The sequence below is a fragment of the Phyllobates terribilis genome, unplaced genomic scaffold (genome assembly GCF_046119375.1).
Source record: "Phyllobates terribilis strain yellow unplaced genomic scaffold, ASM4611937v1 Scaffold_12__6_contigs__length_324123572, whole genome shotgun sequence".
Taxonomy (NCBI): Eukaryota; Metazoa; Chordata; class Amphibia; order Anura; family Dendrobatidae; genus Phyllobates; species Phyllobates terribilis.
In genome coordinates, this window is record NW_027362772.1 from 259,966,749 (window position 1) to 259,985,351 (window position 18,603).

Below are 18,603 nucleotides of genomic sequence, written 5' to 3' on the forward strand. Positions count from 1 at the left end.
CCACATCCTCCAGCAGTGGACTGGACACACCATTGGTGCAACCTGTGCACCGCACAAGGGCTCAGGAGGTAAGGGGCCACTACCAATTCCAAAGTAGGTTTCCCAGAGTCTCAACTATGCTACATTTAGCCCAGGTTTTGTGCCATTGCGTCACATTATGTTGTTGTGCATAGTTATGGGTTACAACATCTATTTTGTAGATATACACTCGTATTTAAAAAAAAAAAAAAACTAAAAGAAAAATAATTGCAAAAAAGTTGCAGCTTCACCCCACCAACATAAAATACAACAACTAAATACAACAAACTTTTTACACTGATGCATGTAGGCGAGAGTGTTCAATCTACCTAACGCATCAGTGTTCTGGATCAGATTTGCTCCAATGTTTGGCTCTTGTGTCCATTTTTACCAATGAGAGTTTCATCAGTTTTTTGGGTTTTTTTTGCATACAACAAATTTTCTCAAGCTTCTCCTATCAAACAAACATAAAGGGCTCATGCAGACGAGCGTATAAATCAGATCTGTGCTATACGATTTTTAATCGGACAGCGGACCGACCCCACTTATTCACTAGGGCTGTTTAGATTAAATTTATTTTTACTTGTTCTGACTGTCCATGACAAAAAATTGCAGCACTACTGTCATCTGAGTCTCAGATGAGACTCACACATTCAAGTTTATGGGGGCGAGAAAAAAAATTGGATCCCAGACGGACCATTACTGCGGCATCTGATTTTTATGGGTAGAATTCTAGGAAACTGTGTGTGATCATGTACGTGTTTGAATGTAGTTGTATGAAAACAGATCACACATGGACGTCACACGGATGTTAAAGACGGACACACGGATGGCATATGGATGTCACTTGGATGTAAAATATGGACACATGGATGTCACATGGATGTAAAATACGGACACATGGATGTCACTCAGATGTCACATGGATGTTACATGAATGTAAAAAACGGACACACGGATGTCACACAGATGTAAAAAACGGACACACAGATGTCACTCAGATGTCACTCGGATGTCACATGGATGTCACTTGGATGTCACAGATGTAAAAAACGGACGCACGGATGTCAGTTGGATGTCACATGGAAGTAAAAAATGGACACACTGATGTCACATGGATGTAAAAAATGGATGCACGTATGGCACATGGCTGTCACTCAGAAGTCACATGGATGTCATACGGATGTCACATGGACAAAAAAAAGGATGCACGGATGTCACATGGATGTCACATTGACATAAAAAACGGACGCACGGATGGCACTTGGATGTCACACGGACATAAAAAATGGACACATAGACAGCACATAGGTGTCACTCGGATGTCGCATGGACTTAAAAACGGACACATGGACAGTACATGGGTGTCACTTGGATGTCACATGGACGTAAAAGATGGATAAAACAAATGGCACAGGGATGAAAATCTGCTGAAAATTTTTCTGAAATAGTCCAAGTTTTCTGGATGAAACTTGGATGATTTGTCATCCGCTTTACTGCAGGCACTCTAAAATTGAGTGTGGTCCGATTTTTTTCATGTACCCACAGACTTGCATTAATGAGTTTTTAATCCGTGATGCCGATCAGAATTGGACCTGACTCTGTGATTTTGTGCCGTAAAAACACGGACTTGTGAACAGCCCCGCAGACTATAACGAGAACCGTTCAACTGTGTAAAACACGAATAGAACTTGTAGGTGAAAAAGTGACGTCTGAATGAGCCCTAACTATAACCCCCAGCGTGCACGCACGCACTTTCTGCACTGGCTACAAAGGCTCTTAAGACGGAAGCGATGAGCTCAAAGATAATAATTCCATGTGAACGTTAACCCCGACTACTATCCCCAGTCTCCCTTTTAGCTGCAAAGAGTAAAATCCTTTCTCTTCAATCATGTTGCAGAAAGAAGTGAAATATTAGGATTGAAATATATTTCAGCAGCTTCTAACCTGAAGAACAGGTTTCCAATCTGGATAAAAAGGGCTTGCTGCTTCCACCAGATCGTAACGTCCTCTTTATTCCATATTCTCCTCCTACTTTGAACCTCCTGTTGCCCTGGAGCTCACTTGTTTGAATAGGGACTGAATTACTGAGCTGAGATCAGTGTGGGTAAGGAGGCTCCAAAGAAACTTTGTTTTCCTTCAGCGCCTTACCGGGAATATATCAAGTTGGGATTTACCATGAAGAAGGAGATTTCCGAGCCGGGGCCTATGGATAATTAAAGGTTGGTTGGTTATGTTGCATACTTTCTCCCATCTTTATAAAGGACGTTTGTAATCTTTTGTCCCAGGACATAATTCTGTTGTTACACTTTGTTACACTGTACATGACTATTGCATTTCAGTGGTGACCGGATTTTGGCATTGAGTGTGGGGTGCACCCTGTGACACCCATAGGCGTGGAGGACATTTCATTCCTTTCATTTGCTATTTCTGTTTTTTTTTTTCTTTTTCAAAGTCACAAACGCTCTGAAAACGTTTCCCGGCATTAATTCAATCAGACCTTGCTGGGAAAGCAATCTCTGCTTGTAATTGGCTGTGAGATCAGCGTGTACATAGGACAGGGCTTTCGTTAGGTGCTGGAGATATGACAAAGGTGGTCAAAGCTAAAATAATACTGATCGGAGTGATTGGATCTTGGGGCGCGTTCACACTGCGTTTGCAGCATTCTCTTGGCATATACATTAAACGTATCCATAGACTTCTATTCACTCAGTGATGTGTCTTTTGTACCTCTTACCTTTTTTATGCATCATTAACTACACTATTCTATGCAGCAGCAGTCATTAAAAAAAGTATGCCACGTGTTATACTGGGTGCCCATGTATGAGGCATGCCCTATATACCTATATAATTGCATCCACTGTATGCGTCCATTGGGCGCATGTGTCAGGAAATCCTGCCAGCGAGGCACTGCGACAAACAAGGATAACACAGCAAGAATTGATCCCTAACTTGGGGCAAAAATGATCAGGTTTGATGGATAGAAGTAAAAACCATCCACTTGGCCTCATTCAGATATTATATTTTTTTCTTATACGTAAATAAATGGTACGTTTTTCAGCAGTGTGCTGGATCAGGCTTTGATTGGAGTTTGGTCAGTGTGCCGGATCAGATTTTGATGGGAGTTTGGTCAGTGTGCCGGATCAGGTTTTGATCTGCGTTTGGTCAGTGTGCCAGATCAGGTTTTGATCGGAGTTTGGTCAGTGTGCTGGATCAGGCTTTGATCGGAGTTTGGTCAGTGTGCTGGATCAGGCTTTGATCGGAGTTTGGTCAGTGTGCCGGATCAGGTTTTGATCGGAGTTTGGTCAGTGTGCCGGATCAGGTTTTGATCGGAGTTTGGTCAGTGTGCCGGATCAGGTTTTGATCGGAGTTTGGTCAGTGTGCCGGATCAGGTTTTGATCGGAGTTTGGTCAGTGTGCCGGATCAGATTTTGATCGGAGTTTTGTCAGTGTGCCGGTTTTTAGCATTGGTGTTTTATTACGTTTTTCTGAAGGTTCTTCAATGAACAACAGTTGGATGTGACCAGGATGCCATTAGTGTGCTGTCTGGGTTTTTAGTTTTTCATGGGCCCGTAGAATTGCATTGGTGAGTTTGATCAAAAATTGACCTATCTCCGTTTTCTTTTTGGTGGACGCTTGGACCCCCAAAAACAAGGACATGTGAACGGACACATAGAACACATACCCATTATAATCTATCTGTGGAAAACATGGATAGAGTGCATATGAGAAAAACTGATGTCTAAATAAGGCCTCACGTACACAACCAAATATGGCTCTGGAAAAGCTGTAATATGGCACCAATCGCAGTCTATGGGGGAAACTGTGCCTCTATATGTTTCTGATCTTACACAAAGACAAGTGACAAAAAAAAAGGCGTCATGCTTCTTTGGATGCAGAAGTGGACCCTGACACTTGGGGCCACTGTGCAGAACATTATATAGAACTTTGACAATAAAGGGTGGTAATGATCGTGAATCTTGTCCGGTCACCAGTCTATCTATACACAAGTCATTGTGTGCCGTTGATGGAAATATTATATATTGTGAATCTCTTCATTAATTTATTAAAACATTGCATTTTTACTTCTATAGGAATTTAGAAGTTTTAGTAATATAAATATCTGAATCATATAAAAATATGTTAGTACATTTTATCATACAAGAGTGTTGAAAAATAGAGGAGTCAGAGTCAGAAGTTAGGCTTACTGATTCCACAGCGCTGAGCGTAGTCTCTTCCATGCGGTCTAGTAGACAGTAGACCGCCCTGCTATTGAAAGTAGTGGAGTGTTCGCATGTGCGAAGTACCACTGGGAAGCTGCCAACCCCTGGCTTCCTGCTTTGCAGGGAGCGCTGTGCTCATGATGAATGACAGTTCAGACTAGCGGCATGGTTGCGTTGTTGCTGATTGACAGTTCAGACTAGCGGCATGGTTACGCTGCTGCTGAATGACCATTCAGACAACCGTCATGGTTGCACTCCTGATGAATGATGCTTCAGACTAGCGGCATGGTTGTGTTGCTGCTGATTGACCGTTCAGACTAGCATCATAGTTGTGTTGCTGCTGATTGACTGTTCAGACTAGCGGCATGGTTACCCTGCTGCTGATTGACCATTCATACATATCTAAATTAAAATAACATATTTTATTATTTAATTTAAAACAATACATATATCACACAAACCAAAAAATCCTAAATCAGGTAAGAGATGACTACGGAATAGTATCCAGTTTCCAATGATTATATATTATCACAATATTAAAAGGTTCATTAATTGCCATAAATATTTAGAATTCTATTATATCAAATGTGATACAATTAAATAAATAAATAATTCAAAAGTGACTAGTGCATAAAATATTCTCATTAAGTGTTATATATCAATATACATTAAGGCAAACATTATCCCTATAGAATAATCTAGATAACAATCAAAAAGTGCCTACTGCTTCTGATCAATTACAACATGTCAGTTGCATCATATCAATTTCATCATATTAATTTATCATAATCAAATCTGAATATTGCACATGAAATATAAAGTGATTAATGCATATGACGCGCCCCTGGGCCTGTGTCGCGCTGCGTTGCGCACGCGGGAGCTTACCCGGAGCCGGATCTCTTGAGGGTTGTAGTCTCGTGGCGGTGACCCGGTCCGTGCCCAGGGAGTCAAACTGAGCGGCGATGTAACAGCGGTAGATGTAGGACGACTACGCCACCCGTTGAATGCAGCTATGGAGCTGCCGCTGCAAGACAGTCCGCTGAGGCCGGTGGATGGATGGTGCAGCGTAGATGGTATAACCCCCAACGGGAGGGGTATGGCCTCAGGGCAGCAGATGTGGATGATGGGGGTAGCAGGAACCACTCAGAGACGGTGCGGTGTAATTCAGGGTCTTTACTGGTAACAACGATAGACCCTCCCGGAGTACTTGCTAGTGAACGGGGCCTGGTCAGTCCTTGAGCAGATGGGATCTCCCCTGGCCAGGCGGAGTTGTAGGCCTCCCAAACTGACTGTACTCTTCTGGCTACCTTGCTAGAAGCGGATATAAGTAGCCCACGTCCCTGAGTGTACCGTGTGGTGCTCACCCGTATGGCCGGTGACTCGGGGCCTTCTAATGGCTTCCGCTCCACGATGGCGGTGCTGGTCCCACGCGTGTGACCGTGCCTTCAGGTTTCTGGGCCTGAGGACCTGAAATCCCCTGCCGGTCGGCTTCTGCTGCTGGGTAAGAGTTAGTCCCCACAGCCTCGGATGCCGGGTCCGGTAAGAAAGCTTCTCAGTCAGGGCGAGCTCTGCAGCTGCCAGCCCCTGACTTGTAGTAGTATTGCTCCCACTGAGCTTCTGCTGTTTCTTCCTGTGACTGTTTCTTGTCTCTACTCTCCTTGACTAACTAACCCTGCTTCAGCCCCGGGTTTATATAGGGGAAGGTCTTCCCCTCCCAAGACTGGGCAGGAGGTGTGGCATGCACAGGATCCCTGACCAAAGGACCTCCCACCTGCTCTCAGACATAACATTACATTACTGTGGGAAACCAGACCCCTGGGGTGCCACATTCCCCCCTAGTGAAATTTAGTACTCCGGGACTAAACATATTTTAGAAAAACATAACAAGATATAACAACAATAATAGTACAATAAGAAGAAACACATAAAGGTGGTCACGGCATGTCCGTAACCGGGTGTAGTCTTTGAAGAAAAGCAAGGTGTCCATTTCACCAAAACAGGGAGACGTAACCAGGTAGGGGTCTGTCCTACCCCGAGTCCTTAACAGTCTCTAGTCCATCCTGGGTTACGCTCCAACTATGTACAAGGATTCCCGGTAAATCCACCAAGGATTCCTAAAAATAACTGGAAACACAAAATTATACACAAGCAACAATACACAGATAAACATAAATAAAACAATTTATACACTTCAAATCCTCCAGCGTGCGGGTAACTGGCCTCTAGTGGCCCTAGTGGACCTACGGAGCTGACTGTCTGGCCCTGAACTACAGGGTGTAGGAGCTGTCAAGGGTAAACTGGGCAGCTGTCTACCGGCTCTTTGTCTCACTAGGGGTACGGCAGGCTCACTATAAGCAGAGGGTTGATCCTCCTGTTCTGCTTGTGTGGAGTCTTCTGCCTCCTGGACCGGCTGTTCTTCCAGCTCTACCTGTTGCTCCGTAGGTGCTTGGGATGCTGGTTGGAGGAAGGTGAGTACGGGTACCACAACTGCACCATTGACTTGAGTCCAAGACCGAGGGAAGTCCCCGAGCACAGTACTAACCATATCTTCCCTTTCCTCTACGGGTCGATGGTCTTCTTGTTCCTCTTCAGGGTTCCTCAGTTGTTCGGGACACTTCTTCAGGTGGTCCCGGGATACAATGGCTGTGGTTTCCCCTCCGTCTTTACTGATGGTACAAACCTTCGGGTTCTCGTGGCTTGAGGGCAGTACGGTGTACGGGTCCTTCTCCCACTGGTCATCCAACTTGTGGAGCCGTCTCTTCCTCTTCAAGACCTGCTCTCCGGGTACCAGGGGAACAGCGGGAGCATACTGGTTGTAAGTTTTCTCTTGTCTTTCCCTAGCCTGACAGAGACTTCGCTCCACGCTCTCCTGTACTCTCCGGTACTGCTGCTGCCTCTCTGTGTCCCAGTCTGTTTCTGGTGAAGTGTCCTCGGGTGTCAGGACTCCCATTTCCAGGTCAACAGGTAACTTACCAGGTCTTGCCCTCATTAGGTAAGCCGGGGTACAGTTGGTGGAACCTACCGGGATGTGGTTGTATAGGTCCACCAGATCGGGCAACTTCTCAGGCCACAGACTGCGTTCTTCCAGGGGCAACGTTTTTAGAAGATCCATTACCACCTGGTTCATTTTCTCACAAAGTCCATTAGTTTGCGGATGGTAGGGTGTCGTCCTTATCTTCCGGCAGCCATACAGATTGCAGAATTCCTGGAAGACCTCCGCTTCAAAGGCAGGTCCCTGGTCCGTCAGCACTTGGTCCGGGTACCCGTGTGGACGGCAAAAGTGCTGCTGGAAGGCTCTAGCTGCTGTTTCAGCCGTTAAGTCCTTGACGGGGACGACAACCAGAAACCGGGAGTAATGATCCACGATGGTTAACGCGTAGACGTAGCCACTTCTGCTTGGGGTCAGTTTTACATGATCCAAGGCTACCAGTTCCAACGGTTGCCGGGTGACGATGGACTGCAGGGGAGTCTTCTGGCTGGCACGGTCCCTCCTTCTCAGGTTGCACGGGCCACAGTCTCTGCACCACTTCTCGATGGTTCCCCGCATGCCTACCCAGTGGAACCGCTCGCGCAGCAGGAACTCCAGCTTCTTCCACCCGAAGTGTCCAGCTCCGTCTTGGTATGCCTCCATCACCATGGCTGCGTCTCTTCGTGGCACCACTACTTGCCAGAGTAATTCATGCGTCCGGGAGTTAACCATTCTGCGGCACAACTTCCCTTTGTAAAGGAACAGTCGACTCTTCTCTGCCCATAGTTGTTTGGCTTCCTCCGGAGCGTCTGGTTCAAGGCGAGCCTCCGGCCGAGTCAGCATCTCCTTCACCAGTCGGACGGCAGGGTCGCTGTCTTGCGTTTCCGCCCAGTTGTAGTGGGGTAAGGGGTTCAATGTAGCAGCCTGCTTACTCCTTACCCGGTGGGAATACTGGATAGTCCCATGACGGTGGAACGCAGGGACTTCAACTTCTTCCAGTCCCTCCGGATCTTCTCCTCCGTCCGGCAGGTTGGGCATCCTGGACAGGGCGTCCGCGTTGGTATTGGAGCGTCCTGCCCGGTATTTGATTGTGAACTCGTAGTTGGACAGACGGGCCATCCACCTCTGCTCCAGGGCACCGAGTCTTGCCGTGTCCAGGTGTGTCAACGGGTTGTTATCCGTGTACACGGTGAACCGGGAAGAAGCGAGGTAATGCTTAAAGCGCTCGGTGACTGCCCATACTACGGCCAGGAACTCTAACTTAAATGAGCTGTAATTCTCGGGGTTCCTTTCGGTGGGTCGCAGTTTTCGGCTGGCGTAGGCGATTACTCGTTCCTTCCCCTGCTGGATCTGGGACAGTACGGCTCCTAGCCCGATGTTACTGGCGTCGGTGTAGAGGATAAAGGGCTGGCTATAATCCGGGTACGCCAGGATTTCGTCCCCCGTGAGGGCCATCTTCAGCTGGCGGAAGGACTCTTCTTCCAGCTCCTCCCATTTGAAGGGCGGCTTCTGGTTCTTGGCCTTCCGGGACTGGCCTATCAGGAGGTCCTGCATAGGTGCTGCCTTTTTGGTGAAACCGGGAATAAACCTTCGGTAGTAGCCTACCAACCCAAGGAACTGCCGCACTTCTTTTACGCTGGAGGGGCTTGGCCATTCCTTAATTGCGGTGATCTTATCAGGGTCGGGAGCCACTCCGTCAGCGCTCACCACATGTCCCAGGTACTGCACCTTTGGTTTCAGGAGGTGACACTTGGAGGGTTTCACCTTTAGGCCGTAACTTGCCAGAGCTTCGAACACTTCCGCCAGGTGTTTCAGGTGGTCCTCATACGTCTTAGAATATACGATGACATCGTCCAGGTACAACAGGACCGTCTCGAAGTTTCTGTGGCCCAGACAACACTCCATTAGTCGTTGGAAGGTTCCCGGTGCGTTGCAGAGTCCGAACGGCATGCAGGTGAACTCGCTAAGTCCCATCGGGGTGGTGAATGCGGTCTTCTCCCGGTCCGCCTCTGCTACAGGAACCTGCCAGTACCCGCTAGTGAGATCCAAGGTAGAGAAGAAGTTAGCAGATCTTAAAGCAGCCAATGACTCCTCTATCCTTGGTAAGGGGTACGCATCCTTGTGTGTGATACGATTGATTTTCCGGTAATCTACACACATCCTCATGGTGTTGTCTTTCTTTCGGACTAAGACTAGTGGAGCTGCCCAGGGGCTGCAGCTATCCCTGATCACCCCAGCCTCCTTCATGTCTCTAAGCATCCCCTTGGCGTGTTGGTAGTGGGCAGGGGGTACGGGTCGATACCTCTCTTTTATAGGAGGATGGTCTCCCATGGGGATGTGGTGTTCTACCCCCTTGACTCGCCCGAAGTCTAACGGGTGTTTACTGAACACTCTCTCGTACTCCTGAACCACCCGATAGACTCCTTGTTTCTGGTGTGCGGGAGTGGAGTCAGTACCCAGATGTAGTTGCTGACACCAGTCCTCCATGTTTTTCTTAGAGCCGTTACCTTCCTCCGGGTGAGATGGAGGCAAGGGTTCCACAGATTGTATAGAATTTTGGTTAATGGTATATAATTTGGCTAGCGTGGCATACCGGGGCAGGTACACTTCCCTCTCCCCGATATTTATTATGCGAACGGGCACCCTCCCATGGCGTACATCAACCACCCCCCGTGCTGTCAAAATGGTGGGCCTACTGTCCGAGTAAACTGGTTCTACCATTGCCTGGTAATCTCTACCTCTCAGACCAATAGCTGCCCGGCACCAAATCATCATTTCACTTTTTGGGGGCATGGCAATAGGAAAAGGGTCACACATTCTTACGCTACCAATCTCACCGCCGGAGAGTTCCACCTGTTGCCGTCGCATCAGTGCCCGGATCTCTTTCTGGAGCACCCGCTGCTTGCCGGAGCTGGCGTTCTTGGCAACCTGCTGTAAAAGGAAAATCACCTCTGCAAGACAATTTTCAATTACATTAGTTCCTAGAGTTATTTTTGGGTGACTCTCATGTTTGTCAATATCTACAATGATCAGTCCCTGTGCTGCCAGTTCGACTCTACCGATTTTGATGGTCACCTTTTTAAATCCGATCTGTGGCACGGGCTGGCCATTGCTGGCGATGATACTCAAGTCGTCGTCAGGGTAGCGGGTAATATCCGAGTCATTCCAGTACTGCTTAAAGAGCACATACGGGATGGTGGTGACCTGTGACCCGGTGTCCAGTAGGGCACTCATGGGAATGCCATCCAGTACCACAGGCAAGACTGGACGTCCTCCCACATATTTGTCGCGCCAGTTCGATGGGCCTGGTGATCTTTTTCCTGGGGGTTGGCCCTCTACCCCAGGTTGTGCCCGTTTAAAGAACAGTACCTTGCCATATGTCCAGGTTGATTGCAGCGGCGGCAGATGGGTCGTCCGTCCTCGCTGTATCGGTCACTGGGTCTTCCTCTGGCCGGTGGGGTCCTCCTTGGTCGACGCCACGGGATGTCCTCCGGTCCGGATGCCAGCTGGATCTTCCCTGGGGTGGAAGCCTGTAAAGACTGCACAGTTCGGGTTAGCGCAGCAACGCTCTTAGCTAGCTCTTGGACCTGATGGTGTAGGTCTGGAGCCGGGTCATTGTCCAAAGCCTGCGCATCAGCTCCCACAGGCCCTGCCGACAAGGGCGCCGCCTCCTGGTGGTAAGTGATAGCAGGGCGCTTGTGGGTCACAACGCCACCCGGTGCCGGTTCTCGGAGCACCCGGATGGCTCTGTCCTTGAACTGTGCAAAGCCCAGATGGGGATCCTGTAAGGCCATTGCCCGCAACTGGGTTCGGTGGGTATTACAATGCAGTTCCTCTATAAACTGTTCGGTCAACAGCCTGTCCTCGTTTCTCACTCCATCAGGGTTGGTCTGCTTAATGGCCCTCAGGGCCTCTTGTAGGTTTAGTGCATAGTCCCTTATACTCTCATGCGCTCGCTGCTTGCACCCGTAGAATCTAAGCTTAATCTCGGCTGAGGTGCGGGTATCAAAGGTGTCCTTCAGCCGGGTTAGTATCCCTGCGACAGTCTTCCTCCCAGGTGGCCAGGATTTTACTTCCCTTTTGGCTGCCCCGGTTAGTTGGGCCACCAGGATGCTCACTTTTTGCTCTTCTGTGAGGGGGTACACCTGGAAGAGGCTATCCAGCTTTTCTCTAAAGTCATGCAGGGAATGTGACTCCCCTGAGTACTGGGGTAGCCAAGCTGCTCCCGGGATATAGGGCATGGTGAAGGGCATAACTGCAGCAGCGGTAGCGCTGGCGGGGGTTGAGGCAGTGAAGCTCTCCTCCGTATCCGACATCTTCCTCCCCCCTAGTGGACCGTGGCCTACCTTGCGATGATCCTGTTCCGTAGGCCGCGGCTCCGCAGTGGATCGTCAGGGTTGAGGACCTTCCGTCGCGCTCCTGTGACGTCGGCGTCTGCTGGGCTCCTTCCAGGACCTTACGCAACGTCCGGACGTGAGGCGGGGCTTCAGTTCTCGCGCGCTTTCGGAGTCCACGCCCCTCTTCTTCCCGCGCGGCGTCCTCAAGATGGCGTCCAATGGCGGGAAAACTCCACGGATGGCGGGAAGAAGGCAGAAGATGGCGCCGGATGGCGGGAAACTTCACCGATGGCGGGAAGAAGGCTGAAGATGGCGCCGGATGGCGGGAATCTTCACCCAGGTAAGTTTGAAAAGTCTCTTTTTCAGGCACGCAGTACCCGGTGGTTGCGGGCACGAAATCCTGCCGACTACGCCAAAGTTGACGCGCCCCTGGGCCTGTGTCGTGCTGCGTTGCGCACGCGGGAGCTTACCCGGAGCCGGATCTCTTGAGGGTTGTAGTCTCGTGGCGGTGACCCGGTCCGTGCCCAGGGAGTCAAACTGAGCGGCGATGTAACAGCGGTAGATGTAGGACGACTACGCCACCCGTTGAATGCAGCTATGGAGCTGCCGCTGCAAGACAGTCCGCTGAGCCCGGTGGATGGATGGTGCAGCGTAGATGGTATAACCCCCAACGGGAGGGGTATGGCCTCAGGGCAGCAGATGTGGATGATGGGGGTAGCAGGAACCACTCAGAGACGGTGCGGTGTAATTCAGGGTCTTTACTGGTAACAACGATAGACCCTCCCGGAGTACTTGCTAGTGAACGGGGCCTGGTCAGTCCTTGAGCAGATGGGATCTCCCCTGGCCAGGCGGAGTTGTAGGCCTCCCAAACTGACTGTACTCTTCTGGCTACCTTGCTAGAAGCGGATATAAGTAGCCCACGTCCCTGAGTGTACCGTGTGGTGCTCACCCGTATGGCCGGTGACTCGGGGCCTTCTAATGGCTTCCGCTCCACGATGGCGGTGCTGGTCCCACGCGTGTGACCGTGCCTTCAGGTTTCTGGGCCTGAGGACCTGAAATCCCCTGCCGGTCGGCTTCTGCTGCTGGGTAAGAGTTAGTCCCCACAGCCTCGGACGCCGGGTCCGGTAAGAAAGCTTCTCAGTCAGGGCGAGCTCTGCAGCTGCCAGCCCCTGACTTGTAGTAGTATTGCTCCCACTGAGCTTCTGCTGTTTCTTCCTGTGACTGTTTCTTGTCTCTACTCTCCTTGACTAACTAACCCTGCTTCAGCCCCGGGTTTATATAGGGGAAGGTCTTCCCCTCCCAAGACTGGGCAGGAGGTGTGGCATGCACAGGATCCCTGACCAAAGGACCTCCCACCTGCTCTCAGACATAACATTACATTACTGTGGGAAACCAGACCCCTGGGGTGCCACACATATAATAAATAAGATGGTTAGATCAATTTATGGGGTCACCCAGACATGTAATCATTCAGCAAAGTGCTAGTAGAAATAGATAAGAAAAGTGACATGTATAGAAGCATTTTTCAAAATATTAAGAACCTAGGGTAGGGAAATTAAATATTATGTAGAATACAAACCGCATGCCCGACACGCGTTTCGTCTAGATTTTACGAGGGAATGATGTATTCAGACTAGTGGCATGGTCACCCTGCTGCCGATTGACCATTTAGACTAGCGTCATGGTTGCACTCCTGATGAATGGCAGGTCAGACTAGCCTCATGGTTGTGTTGCTGCTGATTGACCGTTCAGACTAGCGGCATGGTTACACTGCTGCTGATTGACCATTTAGACTAGCGGCATGGTTGCACTGCTAGTCTGAACTGAGTGCTCTCCCAGGCTGCTAGCAGAGGCAGCTTTATCCAGGGGCACTCAGGCTGCCGGCTCCAGCGAGAACGCTCTAAAACCAAGTTTACTAGCAACTCGAGTGCCTACCTACAGTATGTAACCGGCTGCACTAAGACTGCAGGGTGGCAGGTAATCTAGGCGACGAGCTGTACACTATAGAATTCAAAATTTCCCCATTCTTGAGTATGGAGAGGATTGATAATGAGAAGTAAATTGCAAAGTTGCCTTTTATATAAGCACTTTGCTATTTTAATCGCATGTGCATTTGCGAGAACCCCTTTAAAAAGCAGTGTGTGAACACCTCCATACAGTGGTTGTACCTACGCCTCAAACATGTGTCGCAGCCTGATTAAATAATTGTGTGCATGTATTGTATATCCACCCTTACGTGTGTAATTTTTCAGGTGTATTGTTTCCATACAGTTAGTTATTTTTAGAGAGTGACTATAGCACGGCTGCTCCTACATGACTTCCAGTTTCTTGTTACAAGTGAATCACTGATATTCCACAACTGCACTTTGATACATTGAATAAGTGGCTTCTTATTGCTACATTGCTATGGCGGTGTTAGCCCCCATGTATCACCAATAGGAAAAATGTAGCAAATTTCAGTTTGCGTTACTGTCCAATTTTTTATATTATTTTCATTGTATAGGGGCCTGAGTGTTGCATCCAAGCAAGTCTTAAATATATACTGGTTGACTACTTTAAAGGGGTTGTCCAGGTTTGGGGTTCAAGTCAGCAGTCACTCTACAGTCAGGATTCTCTGGTGCCGGCGCTGGGATCAGTTGGTCATGTGATTTGCATACTTTCAGCCACATTAAGACTAGACGTGTCCACCCTCGCTCAATTCACTTGTATTGAGTGAGACAGCGCATGTGTAGTCGGCTTGTGATTTGCATACTTTCAACCACATTAAGACTAGACGTGTCCAACTTCACTTAATTCACTTGTATTGAGCGAGGCCACGCACATCTAGTCGACATGTTATTTGCATACAGTACAGACCAAAAGTTTGGACACACCTCATTTAAAGATTTTTCTGTATTTTCTGGACTATGAAAATTGTACATTCACACTGAAGGCATCAAAACTATGAATTAACACATGTGGAATTATATACTTAACAAAAAAGTGTGAAACAACTGAAAATATGTCTTATATTCTAGGTTCTTCAAAGTAGCCACCTTTTGCTTTGATGACTGCTTTGCACACTCTTGGCATTCTCTTGATGAGCTTCAAGAGGTACAGAAAAATCTTTAAATGAGAAGGTGTGTCCAAACTTTTGGTCTGTACTGTACTTCCAGCCACATTACGACTAGACGTGTCCAGCCTCGCTCAATTCACTTGTATTGAGAGAGTTCGCGCACGTCTGACCGCGTGTATGTAAATCACAAACTTGCAGACACGTGCCCGCCAGCTCCTGGCGCCGGAGAATCTTGACAGTGAGAACACTGCCCGCTGTGGGGATTTACAAGTCTGCTGTCACATATAGTGAATTTTTAACAGGTTCTGTAATGACCTGATTTTTTTCCCCTTGAGTTCAATGACAGATTAAAAATACAGATGGACTCCCATCCAATCATTATCAGAAAGCATATGTTATTTAGATGGGGGCCTAGCTTTACTCGCATGTGGATTGATTTCTCATGACCACACATGTACTTTTCAGGTGATTTCCTTTTGCATAGTTATGATGCATGTGTGTATTACTAATGGCTTGCTCAACTTATTTTAGCTGAGTTCCCTTTGGTCTTTTTCCTATGATCATACTCCGGAAATCTGTACAAATTAAAGTATTTATGAAACGTAGTTACTCTTTATAATTATCTTGCAGCCATTCTCATATTTGTAGCAGTATGCTACAGAAGGTATCGTAATTACCAGTGGTTGATCCCAGCTGCTTATATTAGTATGATCGCACACGTCTGCAAATCTAAGGCTTTACTCACTCCACGATTAGTCTGACAGCGGATGGGATACAATTAAGAAAGAAAAGACTTATTCAGACGTACCGTACAGTACTCATAGACTCCTATGGGGCACATGTGTGTCATTTTCCCATTCATATGTTTGTAGTTTTTCTTTTGGGGGGATATGCAAAAGCATGGAATTTACAAAAATGTGTACAAGGGAATGTCATAAAAAAATTACCTATATAAAAAATAATTTTCTCATGTTTAATTTATTTTTTTTATCTTCCACATATATATTCCTTATATATGAAAAAAAAAAAATACAAATAATAATCCAAAAAATATATAAAAATATATAAATGAAAATAAAAAATAATAAAAAAGAAAATACATATATATATATATATATATTTTTTCTTAATGTAAATACAGTTGTGCTCAAAAGTTTACATACCCCGGCAGAATTTTTGCTTTCTTGGCCTTGTTTCCGAGAATATGAATGATAACAAAAAAAACTTTTTCTCCACTCATGGTTATTGGTTGGGTGAAGCCATTTATTGTCAAACTACTGTGTTTTCTCTTTTAAAATCTTAATGACAACCAAAAACATCCAAATGACCCTGATCAAAAGTTCACATACCCCAGTTCTTAATACCGTGTATTGCCCCCTCTAACATCAATGACAGCTTGAAGTCTTTTGTGGTAGTTGTGGATGAGGTTCTTTATGTTCTCACATGGTAAAGCTGCCCATTCTTCTTGGCAAAAAGCCTCCAGTTCCTGTAAATTCCTGGGCTGTCTAGCATGAACTGCGCGCTTGAGATCTCCCCAGAGTGGCTCAATGATATTGAGGTCAGGAGGCTGAGATGGCCACTCCAGAACCTTCACTTTGTTCTACTGTAGCCAATGACAGGTCGACTTGGCCTTGTGTTTTGGATCGTTGTCGTGTTGGAGCATCCAAGTACGTCCCATGCGGAGCTTCCGGGCTGATGAGTGCAAATTTGCCTCCAGTATTTGCTGATAATATGCTGCATTCATCTTTCCTTCAACTTTTACCAAGTTTCCTGTGCATTTGTAGCTCACACATCCCCAAAACATCAGCGATCCACCTCCGTGCTTTACTGTAGGAATGGTGTTCCTTTCATCATAGGTCTTGTTGACCTCTCTCCAAATGTAACGTTTATGGTTGTGGCCAAAAAGTTAAATTTTGGTGTCATCACTCCAACTTACCTTGTTCCAGAAGTTTTGAGGCTTGTCTCTGTGCTGTTTGGCATATTGTAGGTGAGATACTTTGTGGCATTTGCGCAGTAATGACTTTCCTCTGGCGACTCGACCATGCAGCCCATTTTTCTTCAAGTGCCTCCTTATTGTGCATCTTGAAACAGCCACACCACTAGTTTTCAGAGAGTCCTGAATTTCAGCTAATGTTATTTGTGGATTTTTCTTTCCATCCTGAACAATTTTCCTGACAGTTGTGGCCGAAATTTTTGTTGGTCTACCCGATCGTGGTTTGGTTTTTACAGAGCCCCTGATTTTCCATTTGTTAATCACAGTTTGAACGCTGCTGACTGGCATTATCAATTCCTTGGATATCTTTTTGTATCCCTTTCTTGTGTTATACCGTTCTCCTACCTTTTCCCGTAGATCCGTCGACAATTCTTTTCCTTTCCCCATGACTCACAATCCAGAAACGTCAGTGGCTGGATGAAAGGTGCAAGAGTCTGTCTGGTTCCCAGAAACTCACTCAGCTTTTATGCACACACACTGATTACAGGCAATCACGTCACAGGTGAGGATGTTACCTTTAGTAGCCATTCAAACCCATTTGTGTCAAATTCCGTGCATGTTTTTGGTTGTCATTAAGATTTAAAAAGAGAAAACACAGTAGTTTGAAAATAAATGGCTTCACCCAACCAATAACCATGAGTGGAGAAAAAGTTTTTTTGTTATCATTCATATTCTCTGAAACAAGGCCATGAAAGCAAAAATTCTGCTGGGGTATGTCAACTTTTGAGCACAACTGTGTGTGTGTGTGTATGTGTATATGTGGCACCCCAGGGGTCTGGTCTCCACAGTAATAGCAATGTTATGTCTGAGAGCAGGTGGGAGGTCTCTTGGTCAGGAATCCTATGCATGCCACACCTCCTGCCCAGTCCTGGGAGGGGAAGAACTTCCCCTATATAAAACTGGGGCTGAGGCAGGGTTAGGGAGAAGAGAAGAAGAGGAGTCCCAGACAGAGACATAGTCTGGTCTGGAGAGGAGCAGCTTAGGAAAGAAAGATCAGGAGCTCAGTGGGAGCAGTGCTAAAAGGAATCAGGGGCTGGCAGCTGAAGAGCTCGCCCTGATTGAAGAGTTACCACCGGACCCGGAGTCCGAGGCTGTGGGGATTAACCCAGACCCAGCAGCAGAAACCGCCCGGCAGGGGATTTCAGGTCCTCTGGCTAAGAAACCCGAAGGCACGGTCACACGCGTGGGACCAGCACCGCCGTCGTGGAGCGGAAGCCACTAGAAGGCCCCGAGTCACCGGCCATACGGGTGAGCACCACACGGTACACTCAGGGACGTGGGCTACCTTTACCCGCCTCTAGCAAGGAAGCCAGAAGAGTACAATTAGTTGGGGAGGCCTACAACTCCGCCTGGCCAAGGGGGATCCCATCTGCTCAAGGACTGACCAGGCCCCGACCGCTAGCCAGTACTCCGGGAGGGTCTATCTTTGTCACCAGTAAAGACCCTGAACTACACCGCATCGTCTCTGAGTGGTTCCTACTACCCCCATCATCCACGTCGGCTGCCCTGAGGCCATACCCCTCCCGTTGGGGGTTATACCATCCACGCTGCACCATCCTTCCACCGGCCTCAGCGGTCTGCCCTGCAGCGGCAGCTCCATAGCTGCATTCAACGGGTGGCGTAGTCGTCCTACATCTACTGCTAATATACCGCCACTTAGTCTGACACCCTGGGCACGGACCGGGTCACCGCCACAAGGACTACTACCCCTATCCAGATCCGGATCCGGGTATCCCTTGAACATGGCCCAGGGGGCGCGTCAGTTTTTGGCGTAGTCGGCAGGATTACGTGCCCGCAACCACCGGGTACTGCGTGCCTGAAAAAAGACACTTTTAAACTTACCTGTGGTGAAGATTCCCGCCATCCGGCGCCATCTTCAGCCTTCTTCCCGCCATCGGTGAAGATTCCCGCCATCCGGCGCCATTTTCAGCCTTCTTCCCGCCTTCCGTGGAGTTTTCCCGCCGTTGGACGCCATCTTGAAGACGCCGCGCGGGAAGAAGAGGGGCGTGG

The 18,603-nt window shown here is 48.0% G+C and overlaps 1 protein-coding gene across 8 annotated transcripts in view; it reads left to right on the forward strand.

Moving 5' to 3' along the window:
• Nucleotides 1–1,878: 1,878 nt before the first annotated feature.
• PLCH2 (phospholipase C eta 2) overlaps nt 1,879–18,603 on the forward strand; it is an 816,520-nt gene continuing 799,795 nt past the window's right edge. For 5 of the 8 annotated variants that reach the window (XM_073656907.1, XM_073656908.1, XM_073656906.1 and 2 more), the window contains exon 1: nt 1,888–2,240. The gene's annotated coding sequence lies outside the window, so the exon portion shown is untranslated. Of the gene's footprint in view, nt 2,241–18,603 lie in introns of all 8 variants that reach the window. The other 3 variants (XM_073656915.1, XM_073656916.1, XM_073656912.1) reach the window with 3 other exon arrangements.